This window comes from Balaenoptera physalus (genome assembly GCF_965194825.1).
Source record: "Balaenoptera physalus genome assembly, chromosome: 10".
Taxonomy (NCBI): domain Eukaryota; kingdom Metazoa; phylum Chordata; class Mammalia; order Artiodactyla; family Balaenopteridae; genus Balaenoptera; species Balaenoptera physalus.
In genome coordinates this window covers 87,803,824-87,821,342 of record NC_138889.1, presented here as the reverse complement: position 1 = coordinate 87,821,342, position 17,519 = coordinate 87,803,824, and the positions used below count along the sequence as shown (strand labels likewise).

The 17,519-nt window shown below is 38.5% G+C and overlaps 1 protein-coding gene and 1 pseudogene across 4 annotated transcripts in view; one reads left to right on the top strand and one right to left on the bottom strand.

Annotated features, from left to right (window-relative positions):
- The window catches only part of QSER1 (glutamine and serine rich 1), an 87,276-nt gene that overhangs the window by 61,550 nt on the left and 8,207 nt on the right, over positions 1–17,519 (bottom strand). The gene's annotated exons all lie outside the window — the stretch shown is intronic.
- LOC309636881 (large ribosomal subunit protein eL20 pseudogene) lies at positions 1,922–4,379 on the top strand (annotated as a pseudogene). The gene has a single exon. The product of its transcript is annotated as a large ribosomal subunit protein eL20 pseudogene (transcript).

The following is a 17,519-nucleotide window of genomic DNA, read 5'->3' as shown; positions in this document are numbered from 1 at the left end:
AAAAAAAAAAAACAGACTCATAGATACAGAGAATAAACAGGTGGTAGGTGGGGGGATGAGCACAATAGGTAAGGGAGATTAAGAAGTACAGACTCCCAGTTACAAAATAAATCAGTCATAGGGATGAAATGTACAGCATGAGGAATATAGTCAATAATGTTGTAATAATTTTGTATGGTGACAGATGGTAACTATTTCGTAATGTACAGAAATACTGAATCACTATGTTGTGCACCTGGAACTAACACAGTGTTGTAAGGTCAATTATGTTTTAAAAAAAAAAAAACGTAAAGCCAAATCATGAAACTCTTCTGCTCAAATCCTTCCGATGGCTTCCCATCTCACCCTAGTAAAAGCCAAAGTTCTTACAATAATCCTCAATGTACTAAGTGACCTAACTGCTGCCCCCTTAAACCTCCAATTTTATCTATTTTCCACTCCAGCCACACAGGTCTCCTGGCTCTTTCCTCAAACATACTAAGTTGGTTCACCTCATTTCCCCTCAGGTCTCTGCTCAAATTTCATCTCACTGAAGACTTCCCTGACCACCTGATATAAAATAACATCCTTCCTCTATCCTCCCTACTCATTGCCTAATCCTCTTTTCTTGCTTTATTTTTCTCCATAGCACTAATAAACATTCAACATTATTTACTAGTTTGCCTATTAGCCACTGAAATGAAAACTCCATTAGGACAGGGCCTTTGCTTTCATCACTGCTATAACCCCATCACCCAAAATATTGGATTGGCCAAAAAGTTCCTTCGGTTTTTAAGTTAAAAAAAAGGCACATTTTCCATTTTCACCAAGAACTTTATTGAACAACGTATTCACTGTTTTGTTCCACTACCTTCTGCCATTTTTCAGGCAACTTCATTAATTCCATCTTCTCAAAACTTTTTATATTTTTGAGCAAAGAACTGTTCCAAGTGCCTTTTACAGTCTTCCAGAGAATTGAAATTTTTTCCATTAAGAGAATTTTGTAAAGACCGAGATAAATGGAAATCCAAAGGTGCAATGTCTGGTGAATATGGCTGATGAATCAGAACTTCCCAGCCAAACTGTAACAGTTTTTGCCTGGTCATCAAAGAAACGTGCGGTCTTGTGTTATCTTCATGGAAGATTATGTGTTTTCTGTTGACTAATTCCGGACGCTTTTCCTCGAGTGTTGCTTTCAGTTGGTCAACTGGAAGAAGTACTTGTTGGAATTAATCGTTTTGTTTTCTGGAAGGAGCTCATAACAGAGGACTTCTTTCCAATCCCACCATGTACACAACATCACCTTCTTTGAATGAAGACCGGCCATTGGTGTGGTTGGTGGTGGTGTATTTCGCTTGCCCCACGATCTCTTCCGTTCCACTTTATTGTACAGTATCCACTTTTCATCGCCCGTCACAATTTGTTTTAAAAACAGAATGTTTTCGTTACGTTTCAGTAGAGAATCGCACGTGGAAATACGGTCAGGAAGGTTTTTTTTGCTTAACTTGTGTGGAACCCAAACATCAAAGCGATTAACATAACCAGGCTGGTGCAAATGATTTTCAACGCTTGATCTGGATATTTTGAGTATGTCGGCTACCTCCCGCGCGGTATAACGTTGATTGTTCTCAGTTAATGTCCCGATTTGATGGCTATCAACTTCAACTGGTCTACCCAACCGTGAAGCATTGTCCAGCGAGAAATCGCCAGTATGAAACATCACAAACCACTTCTGACACATTCAATCAGTCACAGCACCTTCTCCATATACCGCACAAATCTTTTTTTGCATTTCAGTTGCGTTTTTACCTTTCTTGAAATAATAAAGCATAATATGCCGAAAATGTTGCCTTTTTTCTTCCACCTTCAATATTAAAATGGCTACACAAAAATTCACCAATTTTGTTTTTTTTTTAAATGCACGCTGATATGACAGCTGTCACAATACAATCGAACAAAATTGTTTCAAATGAAGTTGAAGACAACTAGGCGCTACTAGAGCCGTCTTACGGAAAACACCAAACGAACTTTTTGGGCAACCCAATAGTATCTGGCACATTGTAGATACTCATAAATAATTACAATCTATGTTCAGTTTCAGAAGAGAAATCACCTTTAAGTTACAGCTCAATCACCTCTCAAGCAAATATGTACTGAGTACCTAACCTGATTGCCAGACATCCTGATAAGAATTGGAAAATAAAAAAATGAAGGATCAAGCTAGTAGGTCAGCCCTTTCTAGAAAACTGAATACGTGTAGACTTCTATCAATTTTAGGCATTGTACGAGAGTTTTCTATATAAAGTAGAGATCTAACTGGGCCACTATTCAATGGATTTAATTATTGAAGCCCAAATTAAGAACGTTCTACACCATACGTCATAGAGGGAGCAAAACAGATAAATATCCTCTCAATAATTATATAAAAATAAATTGGCTTTTCTTAAAAAAACAACTTATATATAAAGCACAATGGGATAAAGATTATACGTGATATAAAAATTAGCTTTGAGTGAAACAGTAGTTCAATGAATTTTTAAAAACCAGTTAAAATTCCACGCTTCCCGCCTTTTCGAGGGTGGCAGCGAGCGCAGATGGAGCGCCATGAAGGCCTCGGGCACACTTCGAGAGTACAAGGTGGTGGGTGCTGCCCGCCAAACGGCCCACACCGCCCCTCTGTCCCATGCAAATCTTTGCACCTAATCATGCTGCCAAGTCCCACTTCTGGTACTTTGTGTCTCAGCTGAAGAAGATGAAGAAGTCTTCAGGGGAAACTGTCTACTGTGGACAGGTGTTCAAGAAATCTCCCAAGGCTGAAGAACTTCCGCATCTGGCTGCACTATGACTCCTGCAGAGGCCCCCACAACATGTACCGGCAGTACCGGGACCTGACCGCAGCCGGCACCACCACCCAGTGCTACCGAGACATGGGCACCCGGCGCCTTGCCCGGGCCCACTGGATCCAGATCATGGAGGTAGAGGAGATCGCAGCCAACAAGTGCCGTCGAGCAGCAGCCGAGCAGTTCCACGACTCCAAGATCAAGTTCCCGCTGCCCCACCGGGTCCTCTGTCACCAGCACAAGCCACACTTCACCACCAAGAGGCCCAACACCTTCATTTAAATGCAGGCCCTCCCCATCCCCAGGTCTGCCCAAATAAAGCTCATTGGGAAAACCAGAAGAAAAAAAAAAAATTCCATGCTTCCCTCAAAAAATTAAACATAGTCACCATATGGCCCAGGAGTCCCATTTCTAGGTATATATACTCAAGAGAACTGGAAGTACATATATGTTCACACAAAAACTCGTACATAAATGTTCATTAATCAGCAGCATTAATTAAGCAGCATTAATCATGACAGTCAAAAGGCACAAACAATCCAAATGTCCAACAATAAATGGGTAAGTGTGATACAGCCATACAATGGAATATTACTCAGCCATAAAAAGAAATGAAACACGAATACATGCTACAACATGGATGAACCTTGAAAATACTATGCTAAGTGAAAGAAGCCAAATACAAAAGTCCACATATAGTATGATTCCATTTCTATGAAATGTACTGAATGAGCAAATCCCTGGAGACACAAAGTAGATACTGTGGTTGCCAGGGTTTAGGGAGAGGGGAGAATAGGAAGAGACTGCTTATGAGCATGTGTTTCCTTATGGGGTGATGGAAAATGTTCTAGAACTAGATAGTGGTGATGGTTACACAGTCTCATGTAACTACTACTGAACTGTACATTTTAAAATAGTGAATTATGGGAATTCCCTGGTGGTCCAGTGGTTAGGACTCCGTGTTCTCACTGCCGAGGGCCCAGGTTCGATCCCTGGTCGGGGAACTAAAATCCCATAAGCCATGTGGCACGGCCAAAAACAAAACAGTCTTTATTCGCAAACAACATAATTTTAAAAAATAAAAATAAAATAAAATAGTGAATTATATGATTTGTGAACTATAGCTCAATAAAAGTTACAATCATCCAAACTTAGTGATTATGGGTAATTTTTCATGAAGTGTGCAACATCATCAAACAAGAAGGTGGTTATAGATAGGCTTGCTGTCATGCATGTATTTAATCTCCCTCCTGTGGTTGGCCCATCTCCATATACCATATAATAAGGATTTTTTTTTTTTTGTTAATCTGTATATAATATTTTTAAGGCTTTAAAACAAGTTTCAAAAATATATATTTTTTTATGGTTTTAAAATAAGTTTCAAAATAATCTGATGGTCACTGGCTTGCTGAAGTTGTTTATTTTTTTCAAACAAAAGCCAGATTAAGAAAATAAAAATTTATCCTGGAAAAAAAAAAAGGCCTCCAAACATGGTCTTTGTTTCTAATTCCTATACCTAAATATGAGCTCCTTTGAATAAATGTACATTTATTTAATATAATAGTACCTACCGCAGTATAGCCCTTTCTAGCCCCCAAGGCCTGGATGGGTGGTAGGGTGAGAGAGAGGACTTTTACTACCCCTACACACTCCAAGCACTACAGGAGCTAAGGTCTAGGGAAGAGGAAGGAGCCAAGGGTTAACAGTCACAGTTGTGTCGATCTTCAGATTCCCAACCAAGCACAAAACTTCCATCTTCCATCCCCTCCCCATACTTTCAAAGTGGGGTACAGACTCAAGCTCGAGGATAAGAAGGGTCAGAATTTTGCAGGGGGATGTAACATTTTCCTTCAGTTGCTGTTACTTAAATTCCAAATTTAAAAACTGATGTTTTCCTCAAAATTAAAACAAACCAAAAGAGATTATTCAGTTACCACTCTCTGCCTTGTTTACTGTAAGTATGACATTCTTTCCGTAAGCTTCTTTCCTAATTTTAATCTAATTTGTTTAACAAAGAAAATTAAGTTTTAAGGCAGATGAGAAAGCTGTGACAAAAATCTCATCTAAAATGGCAAATCTGTGCAGTGAAGATGGCATATGATCATAAGAAAAAATGCTTTGAGTGTATTACTGAGAATAAGCTGTCTTATGGTTTATATCCAGATATTAATAACATGTACAGATCTTCTCCTTGGGTAGCATACTCTTATTTCCATAATACTTAAGAAATAAAACACATTCCAAGTTTTAAAATCAATCAGCAAAAATTCCATGAAATATGTTAAATCCCAGGTAAACAAGCCAGTACTTGCACACAAGTAATAATTTACCCAAGATTGAATGAATGATTTTGCCTTAAGTAGTCATATTATTTTCTTCTCTGTTAAAGAACTTGGTCACTGAAAAATATATATTCTCTAATAAAAACAGAATTTTCTTTAAATTTGGAAAATATTGTTTTAGTCTTAGGGTATTATCAGCTTTTCAGAGTTGAGAAAGATAACCCTGGATTGGAAGTTAGGAGGCCCAGATTCCAGTCCTCATTCTGCAAATGTACGTACTTCGAGACTTTCAGCAAAGCACAGGGAGTCCTAGTTTTCCTCTTTATGAAGCCTAATGTTCTGCATATTTCTACTATTCTGAGTTAAGCTAAATATTTTTACTTCATCTATCACACAGTATTCTTCAGTATAAAATCTGTCTTCAAAATGAGTACAGTGATAACACCAAGTTCACTGAATTAACTTTGCATGTAGAACTCTGTCTAGCATGTCTGTCCTACTCATACCTAAATGTCAAATAATATAAATCTTTATTTTATTTTAGCTAATTGTAGTCTGAGGATTAAAAACAAAAAATACCCCTGAAGCATAAGAAGAATCAGCCCTTATTAAGGAATTATTTATTATGAGTTTGAAAAAATAAACTAATGAATCATGAAACAACTATGTAACAGCTGTAAAAAAAAAAAAAACACACAAGCTTTGCAAATAAGCCACAGGATTCAAATCCAGCTCTGTACTTTACAAATTCTGCAACTTGAGGCTAACCACATAGTCTCTCTATGTCTCAGTTTCCTCAACTGTAAAATATGGTGAATAGTAACATGCACATTTATAAAGTGAGAGTAAACAATAAGGCATATATATATATATATATATATATATATATATATATAGCATTTAGCGCAGTACTATGTTTGGCACATAATGTTCAGTCAGTGCTATTATTACTGCACCTAAAGGTGAGGTCTGAATTTATACAACTGACATTTACTGACTGCCAAGCATTATGCTAGGCACTAGACGGCACAGAAATAAAAAGGCATAAGTAAATAAACAAACATTACATAGTATAAGAGGCTTACCTCTAGGAAATGCAGCTGAGTACTGAAAGAAAGAGGAGAAAGTATTCAAGGAAAGAAAAAGAAATTATTTCAGGAAGAGATAATACCATATGTAAAGACCTAGAAATGTAAATAAGATGATACATTAGTAGACCTTTCAGTAATTCTGGTACATTAGTAGACCTTTCAGTAATTCTGTATGGGTGTACTAGGGATAGGGCTATGAGTCAGACAGGACCCAGATTATAGAAAATTATATGCCAAAATCACATTTATATTCAAGGGAATCAAGAGCCTCTGAAGAGTTTTAATCAGTGTTAAATGATTAAACTGTATTTTAAAAGAATAGTTTTTAACCAGAGGCGCTCATCAGCATCATCTGGTGGGTTTTTTCCAACTATACACTCCCAGTTCTCACTTTCAGAAGTTCTTTATTAGTAATTCTAAGATGGGACCCTGTAAGTCACTTTGAAAAAGCTCTTAAAGCAATTCTGCCATATACCAAGAGGAGAGAATCACTCTTAGAAGGATAATCTGATAAACACTGTGAAGAAGAGCAAGCCTAAAAGTTGGAAGGCCAAGATCCTACTGCAGAAATCCAGGTAAAAAATTATAAGGACCGAACAGTGGCAATAGTTAGACATTTGAGAACTCTTAAAAGGTGTTCATAAGAGATAAAGTGGGAAATACTCAAAAGAGGGCTAGTGAACATTCCCACTTAGAGCTGGAAATTAAAAGTTGGGTATCATTACCAGTTGGGTTATTTGTGAAGTCATGAAATGGATGGAATTGCCAAAAGAGTGTCCTCCCTGAGAAATGGGGCTGAGGGCAGAAGCGATTGAGACATTACTTTTGGAAGACACAGCAATTAGCGAAAATCTCCATGGAAAGGGGATATTAAGCTAACCTTGTGCCAAACCACAGGAAGAGGAGAGGAAAGAGTTATGCATGGCCTGAGGTTGGAAAGCCTGCTATATAGGGCAGCTGAAAGAAGACTAACATGCTTCAAGTGTATCGAGGGAAGGGGAGAATGGCAGGAGACCCATTCACCTGTAAAGTAGTAGGCAAGGGGCAAACATGAAAAACCTATGGGGGTAGAGTAAGGAGTCTGGATTCTATTCCACGCGCAATGGAAAACAACTGAAGGATTTTTAAGCAAGGGAGTGACTAAATACATTTTTAAAAGGTGACTGTAGTTGCTATGTGCTACAAAACTTACCCTCAGTTCCCAAACTAAAATTGAAAGCAAAGGGAATCTTAAACTCAAACAGGCCTTTCATTGTCATAACAGCCCTTTCATACAAGCATTACTATGTAAGTAGCTCCAAGTTTCACTAAAAATTGCTTTAAAAGCAAGTGTTAAGGAATGTAGAGCTTAATGAACTTGGCTACCAACTGCTGAGTAATTCCACTGTGATGTCCTGTAGTTTAAAAAACAGTGAAAATAATAAAGTTGTCGATGGTAGAAGATACCTCCCTTCTCTTGAACCTGATTGCAGAATATCATGTGAGAAGAGACAACTCTGTGTTAAAAATAGTGAATCTTTCAGGAGATTAACGGCTATAGTAAAAAAAAAAAAAAAAAAAAAAAAAAGGCTATAATCACAAGTGTTGACAAGGATGTGGAGAAACTAGAATCCTCATACACTGCTGGTGGGAATGTAAAATAAAATGATACAGTCACTTTAGAAAAGTCTGGCAGTTCCTCAAAATGTTAAACACCATTATCATATGACCCAACAATTCTACTCCTAGGTACGTGCACAAGAAAAGTGAAACATGTTTTCATTTAAATACTTTTATGAAAATGTTCACAGCAGCATTATTCACAAGAGCCAAACGGTGAAAACAACCCAAATGTCCATCAACTAGTGAACAGATAAACAAATGAGCTATATCTAAACAATGGAATATTATTCCATTATAAGTATTTATAAGTACTGATACATGCTACAACATGGATAAATCTCAAAAACGTTATGCTTAGGCAAGGAAGCCAAACACATTTTTTGATTCCATTTATATTAAATGTCCAGGAAAGGCAAATCTATAGAGACAGAAAATGGATTAATGGCTGCCTAGGGAGAATGGGGAGTGAGGTTTCTTTCGGGAGTAATGAAAATGTTTGAAGATTAGACTGTGGTGACACTGTGGTGACATAAACATACTAAAAATTATTGAATTGTACACTTAATACAGGAGAATTTTATGGTATGTAAATTAAATCTCAATAAAACTGTTAATTAAAAAAAAGTGCCGGAGGAGTCAAATGGCCTGGAATCACTATCTCTAATGGGACCTCAGCAACTTACAGCTTCTTTGGGCCTTCATTTTTTTTTTTTAAAGACTACCTCACAGCACAGGTAACTTCTATATACTGCATCACCTTGGCGCTTCAGGGGCCATTAGGGGTAGGTTCTGCAGGAGATCAGAAGGCAGAAGAGAGGAGCCTGAGTATTATTTGTCCATTCCCTCCCTGTATCACAACCATGGTTCCAGCCATGCTGCATCTCTACACAACTACAGTTCCTTCTGGGCTCCAATAACTGGTGCCCAGAAGTGGCCCTTCACAGGCCCAGAAGTGGCTTCACACTGCTGCTACTCACTCAGTGTCTCAGTATCCCTTTTTGGTTCCCTTAACTCTGCTCCCAACCATAATACTGAGCCCTTCACCAAAGTAACCGTAAATGGATCATCTAAGAGAAGTTATGTTTCATGCAGGCCCCCAACTGACAATCAGTATAAAGGAGGTACAATTGGTATTTTGTACCAACAAGTTACTGTTAAATCAAGTATGATTTCTTGAGATAAGTAAATGTATTTTAATTTTATATACATCATTAATGATCTTTATAAAAAAAATCCTACTTCATTTTGTGTAAACAACACATTTAAGTTTATTAAACAGAAGGTGTTTTTGTTTTCACTAACAAGGTGAAATGAGTAGTATGGTATTTCCTGCCTAGTGGAGCAGTAGAACATATTCAAAAACCAATCTACCAGTTCCAAACATTATCCACAACAAAGAGAGAGAGATTTTGGCATTTGTAACAGATGCCCAAGAAAGACAATGCCAAAGTCAAGGCTACTCAGAGTTTCCGTCTGTTGTTCTGTCAGAAAATAAATGAAATGTGTTGGTGATGTGGCATATGCTTGGCTATATGCATGATAACAAGAGTCTCCAAGACCTGGATTGGACACAATTCCAAAGTTCCATCTCATCTTCCTTTTTTATTTCTGTCATCACCTGTATTACTGACCTTTCCATTGAACAAAGAAAACATTTCAGGTCCAATTTTTCCCAACCCCACTATTTTTCTAGAACACTTTTCTTTTAAAAGAAATATGTCTGTCAAAGCAAATTATTTTGTGATTTGAACTGCTGCAGTAATGTATTAACTATCTGTAATGTCCAGACATTCACATTCATTTAACAGGTAGACAAAAATAGTCACGTGGGCCCTGGATGATTCTCTCTCATTTCAGGCTATGAAGAGATTATTGAAAATGAATTAATACATAGCTGGTTACTTCTTACAATACACAATAGAGTCCATATTTCCATGATTCAAATGTATAGGTGCTATGAAATATTTTAGTTTAGTTTCTTCAATGCATCGTATTGTTTGTGGCTTAGTCTTTCCCTTACCAAATTAAATTTCTTCCTTGTTTGAGAAACTAGTAGAGCTGAATTTTTAGTCAGCACAATTTTGTTCACTAATATTAACATGGTCTAGGATTTCTGGCATTAAGGAAGGAAGTCTTTCTAAAGATATACACTTATCACAATAATTCACACTTGTGAATAGTTTTGTAGACAAACATTTATACATCTTTGGTTTAATATAAGAACTTAATAAATAACATTTTAGAGGAAGGAAAAAGATTTTCAGGAGAATCAAAATCCAAAGCTTAATATTCATTTTGATACTCAATGTACTATTTCTTCTTCCCTATAAATTTTTTAAAATTAATTTTTATTGGAGTATGGTTGCTTTACAGTGTTGTGTTAGCTTTACAATGTTGTGTTAGCTTCCACTGCACAACAAAATGAATCAGCCATACACACACAGATCTCCCCTCCCTTTTGGACTTCCCTCCCATTTACGTTACCACAGTGCACTAGGTGAGTTCCCTGTGCTATACAGCATGTTCCCATCAGCTGTCCATTTTATACATAGTATCAGTAATGTGTATGTGTCAATCCCAGTCTCCCAATTCCTCCCACCCCACCCTTTTCCCCCTTGGTATCCATACATTTGTTCTCTACATCTGTGTCTCTATTTCTGCCTTGCAACTAAGATCATCTATACCATTTTTCTAGATTCCAAATAATATGCGTTATTATATGATATTTGCTTTTCTCTTTCTGACTAACTTTACTCTGTATGACACTCTCTAGGTCCATCCACGTCTCTACAAATGACCCAATTTCATTCCTTTTTATGGCTGAGTAATATTCCATTATATATCCCCTATAAACTTTTTAAAAAAATTTTTTGTTGCAGTATAGTTGACTTACAATGTTGTGTTAGTTTCAGGTGTTCCCTATAAATTTTAATAAAAATTAATCAGAAATTTTCCAGATGCTCAAAAGGCTTTCCTAAGGAAATTTCCAGAAATCTATAAGCCCATTAACCAAAGACTTATAATAAAACCACTAGTATTTTATACAATTGTAATTATATTATATTATTCATACTATTTTAAGATTGACTTCAGGGACTTCCCTGGTGGCGCAGTGGTTAAGAATCCGCCTGCCAACGCAGGGAACACGGGTTTGAACCCTGGTTCAGGAAGATCCCACATGCCGCAGAGCAACTAAGCCCGTGCACCACAACTATTGAGCCTGCACTCTAGAGCCGGCAAGCCACAACTACTGAGCCCGTGGGCCACAACTACTGAAGCCCGCGTGTGTAGAGCCCGTGCTCTGCAACAAGAGAAGCCACTGCAATGAGAAGCCCACGCACCGCAAAGAAGAGTAGCCCCCGCTCGCCGCAACTAGAGAAAGCCTGCGCCCAGCAACAAAAACCCAACACAGGCAAAAAATAAAGAAATGTATTAAAAAAAAATTAATTATATATATTTTTTAAAAAAAGACTGACTTCAGATACCAAAGCAGGTAGAATATTTATAGATTGTCTTAAAATATCCTACATGTTGTGGTTATGTTAAAAAATTTTTTAAAGCCTTTATCTTTCAGAGACATACTATGGTTGAAAGAGGCACATACATGGCATGAAATCTGCTTTGAAATAAAACAAAGCAAATACAAAGTAGGGAGACAAAGCTGGTAGGGACATATATGAAACAAGACTGACCATGTGCTGAAACTGTCGAAGCTGGCTAATGGATACATAGGGATTCATTATACCAGTCTCTCTAAATGTGTTTGTTTTGAAATTTCCCATAATAAAAATGTTGCTGTTGTTTGTAGTAGAGAAAATCAACTTCTAAGTGGCTAATTCGTGTTCTAGATTTGTTGTTGGTCCACAACAAAGGTTAATGCAGAGGAAGAAATTATAATGAACATTAGAGAAAAGGTATATATTTTGAAACAACAGTTAAAGAAGATTTCATAAAATGTTATTCAAGTGCCATAATTTACAAGCTGAAGTACCTTAAAATTTCTTAATAAACATGTCCGTTAAGCGTGAATAACAGACATACTCATTCCAAAGTATATTTTAGGAGGAGGATGCTAAAATGTCCATAAAAAGGTGCACAATACGTAAATGTTAATTAGCTGGTATAATACATTAGCTGTTAATAGCAAGTTTGGAACCATCATCTTCTATGCCATATTAAAAATACGGGAAGTTAAAGAGGATCATATTCAGCCCAAACTTGATCTTGTTAAAAATGAAAAAATACAAAGATATTAACTAACAGCAAAAGACCATCTCTAGTTTTTGTTTTTTGTATAGCCACAGTTCTACTTAAATCCCATCCTTCCAAATGGCTCACTTTTATTTTGGCACTATACCACTAGACCTTTTGTGGCTCTGGCCAAATCAAACTCTGACTTCAATAGTTTACTGTTTAAGTGGGGATAGTATCAGCTGTTTTTACCAGATTAATATTCATTTTTGCAGTTTGCTCAATATGAGATATGTTTTAAAATGTTAAGCCATCTTTTTAAGCAGATCCAAGCAAAAGTACTTTAGCTTATCCACATTTTTGTGTTTGCCAAGCTTCACTGTGTCAGACAAATCTGGTCTCAAGTTATTTAAATAAGATCAGTGATCACACAGTAATGAGAATGATGGCATTAAATCATATGAAAATTTCCTTATTTTATGTTTAGTTATATCCCATAAATGCCTACAGGCTTACCAACATAGGTTAGGCTACATGGTCAGGATCCCTAAAGAACCTTAAACTTATGGAGGGCAAATTTAAACTCTGAAATATTAGATAATAAGTCAAAGCAGAATATACTCTAGTATTAAATATATTCTTTATTAAAATCAATATCTATTGAAGACTATTATGTGACATATATTGGGGAGGGGGAAGGTGGGAGGGGAGGACTAAGCAGCTCAAGTTAGATTGTTAAGAAACATCCAAGGGTTAATGGACAGGGACCGACAATAAACAAGAATAAAGAAATATTTAATATCAAGGACTGATAAGGGCTATGAAGAAACATAAAGCAGGGTACTAGGCAACACAATGATAAAGCAGGGTATTGATGGGGGCAGGGGTACTAAGGAGAGGCCTCTCTAACAATGTGACATTTTGAACTGAACGCAGTGAGGAAGAAAGCCATGTAGATAATCAGAGGGAAGAGTGGTCCTAGTAGAGGAAATAGCTCAAAGACCCCGAGATAAAAGCATTCCCGCTGCTGTTCAAGAAACAATGGAAAAATGGCATGTTTCACTCAGAGATAAAAGAGACAGAGGGCAAGGGAGAATCTGTGGTCATGATTCTAGAAAAAAATGAAAGAAAAATGAGTGGATATGCTAAAACCAGGTCCATGTCCTCCCATGTACCTCTTCACATTATATAATATCTTCACACATTTTCTAACACAGCTGGCACAATGATTAACAAATACTTACTACTGATCAAAAAGAAAAACTGACTGCAAAAAGGCCCAGGCTGGAAAAGGCCTAGCTAGATTGGCCCAAGTGAAAATTCAGAAACTGTGTGTTGGCAGCAGCCTGGTAACAAGTTATCTAGCATGTTCCTAAAATTTAAAACCGCAGTAGCAGCAACAAAGCATAAACAGTTAACAAAGAAATAAGATTTTTTGTAAGCAAGTTTAGCAAAAGAGCAGGCAATATGTTTTTAAACAAAACCTGCAGTCTCATTTGAATCACTGGAAAAAAAAATACTCTTATTGAAGATTACCACCATCAAATCTTTGTTCAAATATCACTATTTCAATTAGCCTGCTATTTAAATCTACACTGCCTCCCCCATCCACCTTCCATTCTTTGTAACCCTGAGTTTTCTCATATCACCTACCAACACACTAGATAATTCACAAAGTTATGTTTATTATTTATCATCTGTCTCACTCCACATACCCAGTTTAAATTCCACCAGGGCAGGGATCTTGGTTTTGTTCGCTGATGTATTCCAAGCTCCCAAAGCAGTGTTTAATACATGAGAGGTGCTCAGTAAACATCTCTAAAACTCCCATATCTTATGGCAACCATTCAAACTGGTGTAAGCCCATGTTCCCAAGTTTTCTCCAAAAACTTTTGGTCAAAGTATGCTCTGGGAAAATAATTCTAATTTTTAAAGTAACTGAGAAAGTACAACCTTCCAGCACAAACATTAACACCCAAGAGACCCAACATTTTTTTCCCCCCCAACACCCTTCTGAAAAGTTTCCCATCACGAATGACTTTGACTTTTTTCATCTGCCAATTCTACTTCATTCTAAATCCCCACAGCCAAAAGTTTTCCCCGAGAGCCAGGACACCTTGACTAACAACAGTCTCTGAAGTCACACTTCATGGGCAAATCCTGCCTCTGCCACTGACTAGCAGTGACCTTGAACACGTAAGAGCTCTCTGTTTCAGTTTCCTTGTCTGTGAACTGGCTAACAACACTACCCATCTCACAGAGTTGTGAGAATTAAATGAGATAACGCATATAATATTAGACCAGTGCCTGGCACATGGTAGGCATTCAGGATCTGCTAGTTATCACTAACAGCTAAGGCTCAGGTCTCAGTCCTCTACCCTTCCTTCCCAGAAACCTTAACCTCTGAGATTCCACTGTTGTCTCTATACAAATGTCTATTCAGACTCCCTAAATTCACCTTTCTGGTCTTGTCGGCTGAGGACAAATATTTCAAAGAATATACAAGTGTTATAAAAGAAAACTTGGTGGGGCTACTTAGACTTGGCAGTAAGGAAAGACCTTTATGAAGAGATGATTTTTAAGCAGAGATAATAATGGCAAAAAGAGACTGATAAGATGACAAACAGCATTAGCATCACCTAAGAACTAGTTAGAAATGCAAATTATTGGGCTCTGCCTCAGACCTACTAGTTCAGAAACTCTGGAGTTAGACCCAGCAACCTGTGTTTCAACAAGCCTGCTGGGTGATTCTGAAGGACTCTTAAATTTGACAACCACTGATCTAGGGTTAGATTGTGTCAGAGAAGGGAATTACCAGACTTGCTTTAGCCTTAGGACATCTGCACGTGCTCTTTCCTCACATTTCAGGGAAATGCTACTTCTTCAAGCAGGAAATTTTCTTGTTTGTCTACTTTCTGACTCCCACTCCCCGCAAGAAAGTAAACTCCACAACAACAGATGTTGTCTATCTTAATTACCATCGAATCCCCAATGCCTAGAAGAGGTACATGGAATATCTGTTGACCAAAATGAATGAACATTTTAGGTATTTTTCTTCACTGCATCATTCTCCAGTCACCAGAAAAAGGTCAACAATATTTCCCTTTTTCTTACTTTTTAACATGTACCCTTGTCAACAATCTCAGGCAATTTGATCTTTAATGTCTCTCACATCCATTCCTTCCTTTCTATATACCACCAGTCTCCTATCCCCTCTGTGATGATTAATTTTACGTGTCACCTTGATTGGCCATGGGAAGCCCAGATTAACCACTGTTTCTGGGTGTGTCTGTGAGAGTGTTTCTGGATGAGTTAGCATTTGAATCAGTGAAGTCAGTAAAATAGACTGCCCTCCCCAGTGTGGGCCAGCATCATCCAATCCATGAAGGGGCTGGAGGAATCTGTTCTCTTTTGCCTGTCTCTCAGTTTGAGCTGGGACACCTCATCTCATTTTCTCCCACCCCTGGACTAGGATTTACATCATGAGCTCCCCTGGTTCTCAAGTCTTAGAACTCAAGACTGAATTACACCACAGGCTTCCCTGGTTTCAAGGCTGCAGAGAGCAGACATATTTATATTATATATCCCCTATTGGTTGTGCTTCTCTGGAGAACCCTGATACCACCTCCCTCCTGTCTGGTCTGATGAATTGCCTCTCATTTGGTGTCCTGTTTTCTACCTCTGCCAATTTTAATCCATTCTGTACTTGACTGCCAAATTAATCTTATTAAAACACTTTTCTTGCTAATATCATCATCGTTGTCATCATCATCATCATTCTTCTCAAAAACCTGAATTTCAAAGCTCCCTACTAGGCTGTAGAGACTGAACTCCATGTCCTGTCATCAAAAGCCCTCCAGGGGCTTCCCTGGTGGCGCAGTGGTTAAGAATCCGCCTGCCAATGCAGGGGACATGGGTTCAAGCCCTGGTCTGGGAAGATCCCACATGCTGTGGAGCAACTAAGCCTGTGCGCCGCAACTACTGAGCCTGCGCTCTAGAGCCTGCGAGCCACAACTACTGAAGCCGGCGAGCCTAGAGCCTGTGCTCTGCAACAAGAGAAGCTACCCAATGAGAAGCTTACGCACCGCAACGAAGAGTAGCCCCTGCTCACCGCAACTAGAGCCTGCGCTCAGCAACAAAGATTCAATGCAGCCAAAAGTAAATAAATTAAATAAATTTTTTTTAAAAAGCCCTCCAAAATCTAGTACTGGTACACTGTGCAAGAATATTACTCTGGTGACCTCCCCAATGAAACACACCTTTGTGTAGTCTCCCTCCCATAACTCTTCACCAGGCCCAAGACTGCTTTGACCAGCAGACTGCGACAGAAGTGATGCTGTGCCAGTTCAAGCACCAGCCCTAACTAGTCCAACAGATTCCACTTCCTCCCTCTTTGGAACACCTGCTGTTGGAAGCTCCCTCTTTCTGCGAATACTTTATTCCATTTACTCAACGTTAACAATAATTCAGATCAGTTTGTATGCAATACACCTGAAAAATGCTTCCTTGATCCCCTTGAATTCGATTTTTTTCCTTCGAAGCCCCCAAACATTTTCATACTTCTTAAAAAGAAACAAATAGGGCTTCCCTGGTGGCGCAGTGGTTGAGAATCTGCCTGCCAATGCAGGGGACACGGGTTCGAGCCCTGGTCTGGGAAGATCCCACATGCCGCGGAGCAACGAAGCCCGTGCGCCACAACTACTGAGCCTGCGCGTCTGGAGCCTGTGCTCCGCAACAAGAGAGGCAGCGATAGTGAGAGGCCCGCGCACCGCGATGAAGAGTGGCCCCCGCTTGCCGTAACTAGAGAAAGCCCTCGCACAGAAATTAAGACCCAACACAGCCAAAAATAAAAATAAATTAAAAAAACAAACAAACAAATATTCTGCCTAGTACTATAGTTATTTCATTCATTCACTGAATGTTTAACGGGCACTTACAATGTGCCAGACATTGTTCTAAGTGCTGACAATATCACTAATATTCTATTTTTTTAAATTTATTTATTTATTTATTTATTTAAATTTTTGGCTGCATTGGGTCTTCATTGCTGCGCGCCGGCTTTCTCTAGTTGCAACGAGCGGGGGCTACTCTTAATTGCGGTGCGCGGGCTTCTCATTGCAGTGGCTTCTCTTGTTGCAGAGCACGGGTGCTAGGCGCGCAGGCTTCAGTAGTTGTGGCTTGTGGGCTCTAGAGCACAGGCTCAGTAGTTGTGGCATGAGGGCTCAGCTGCTCCGCGGCATGTGGGATCTTCCGGGACCAGGGCTCGAACCCGTGTCCCCTGCATTGGCAGGTGGATTCTTAACCACTGCGCCACCAGGGAAGTCCCAATACTGCTAATAGTCTATATGCTATTCTATATGCTAGACACCATTCTAAACACTTTTCTGTGTTCTCATTTAATCTTCAAAAAAGCTTCCTCCTTTCACACAGGGAACTTCAGGCACAGGGAAATTAAGAAACTTGTTTAAGATCATACTGCAAGTGTTGGAGTCAAAATATAAACCCCCCCCAAATTCTGACTTCAGAGCTTATGC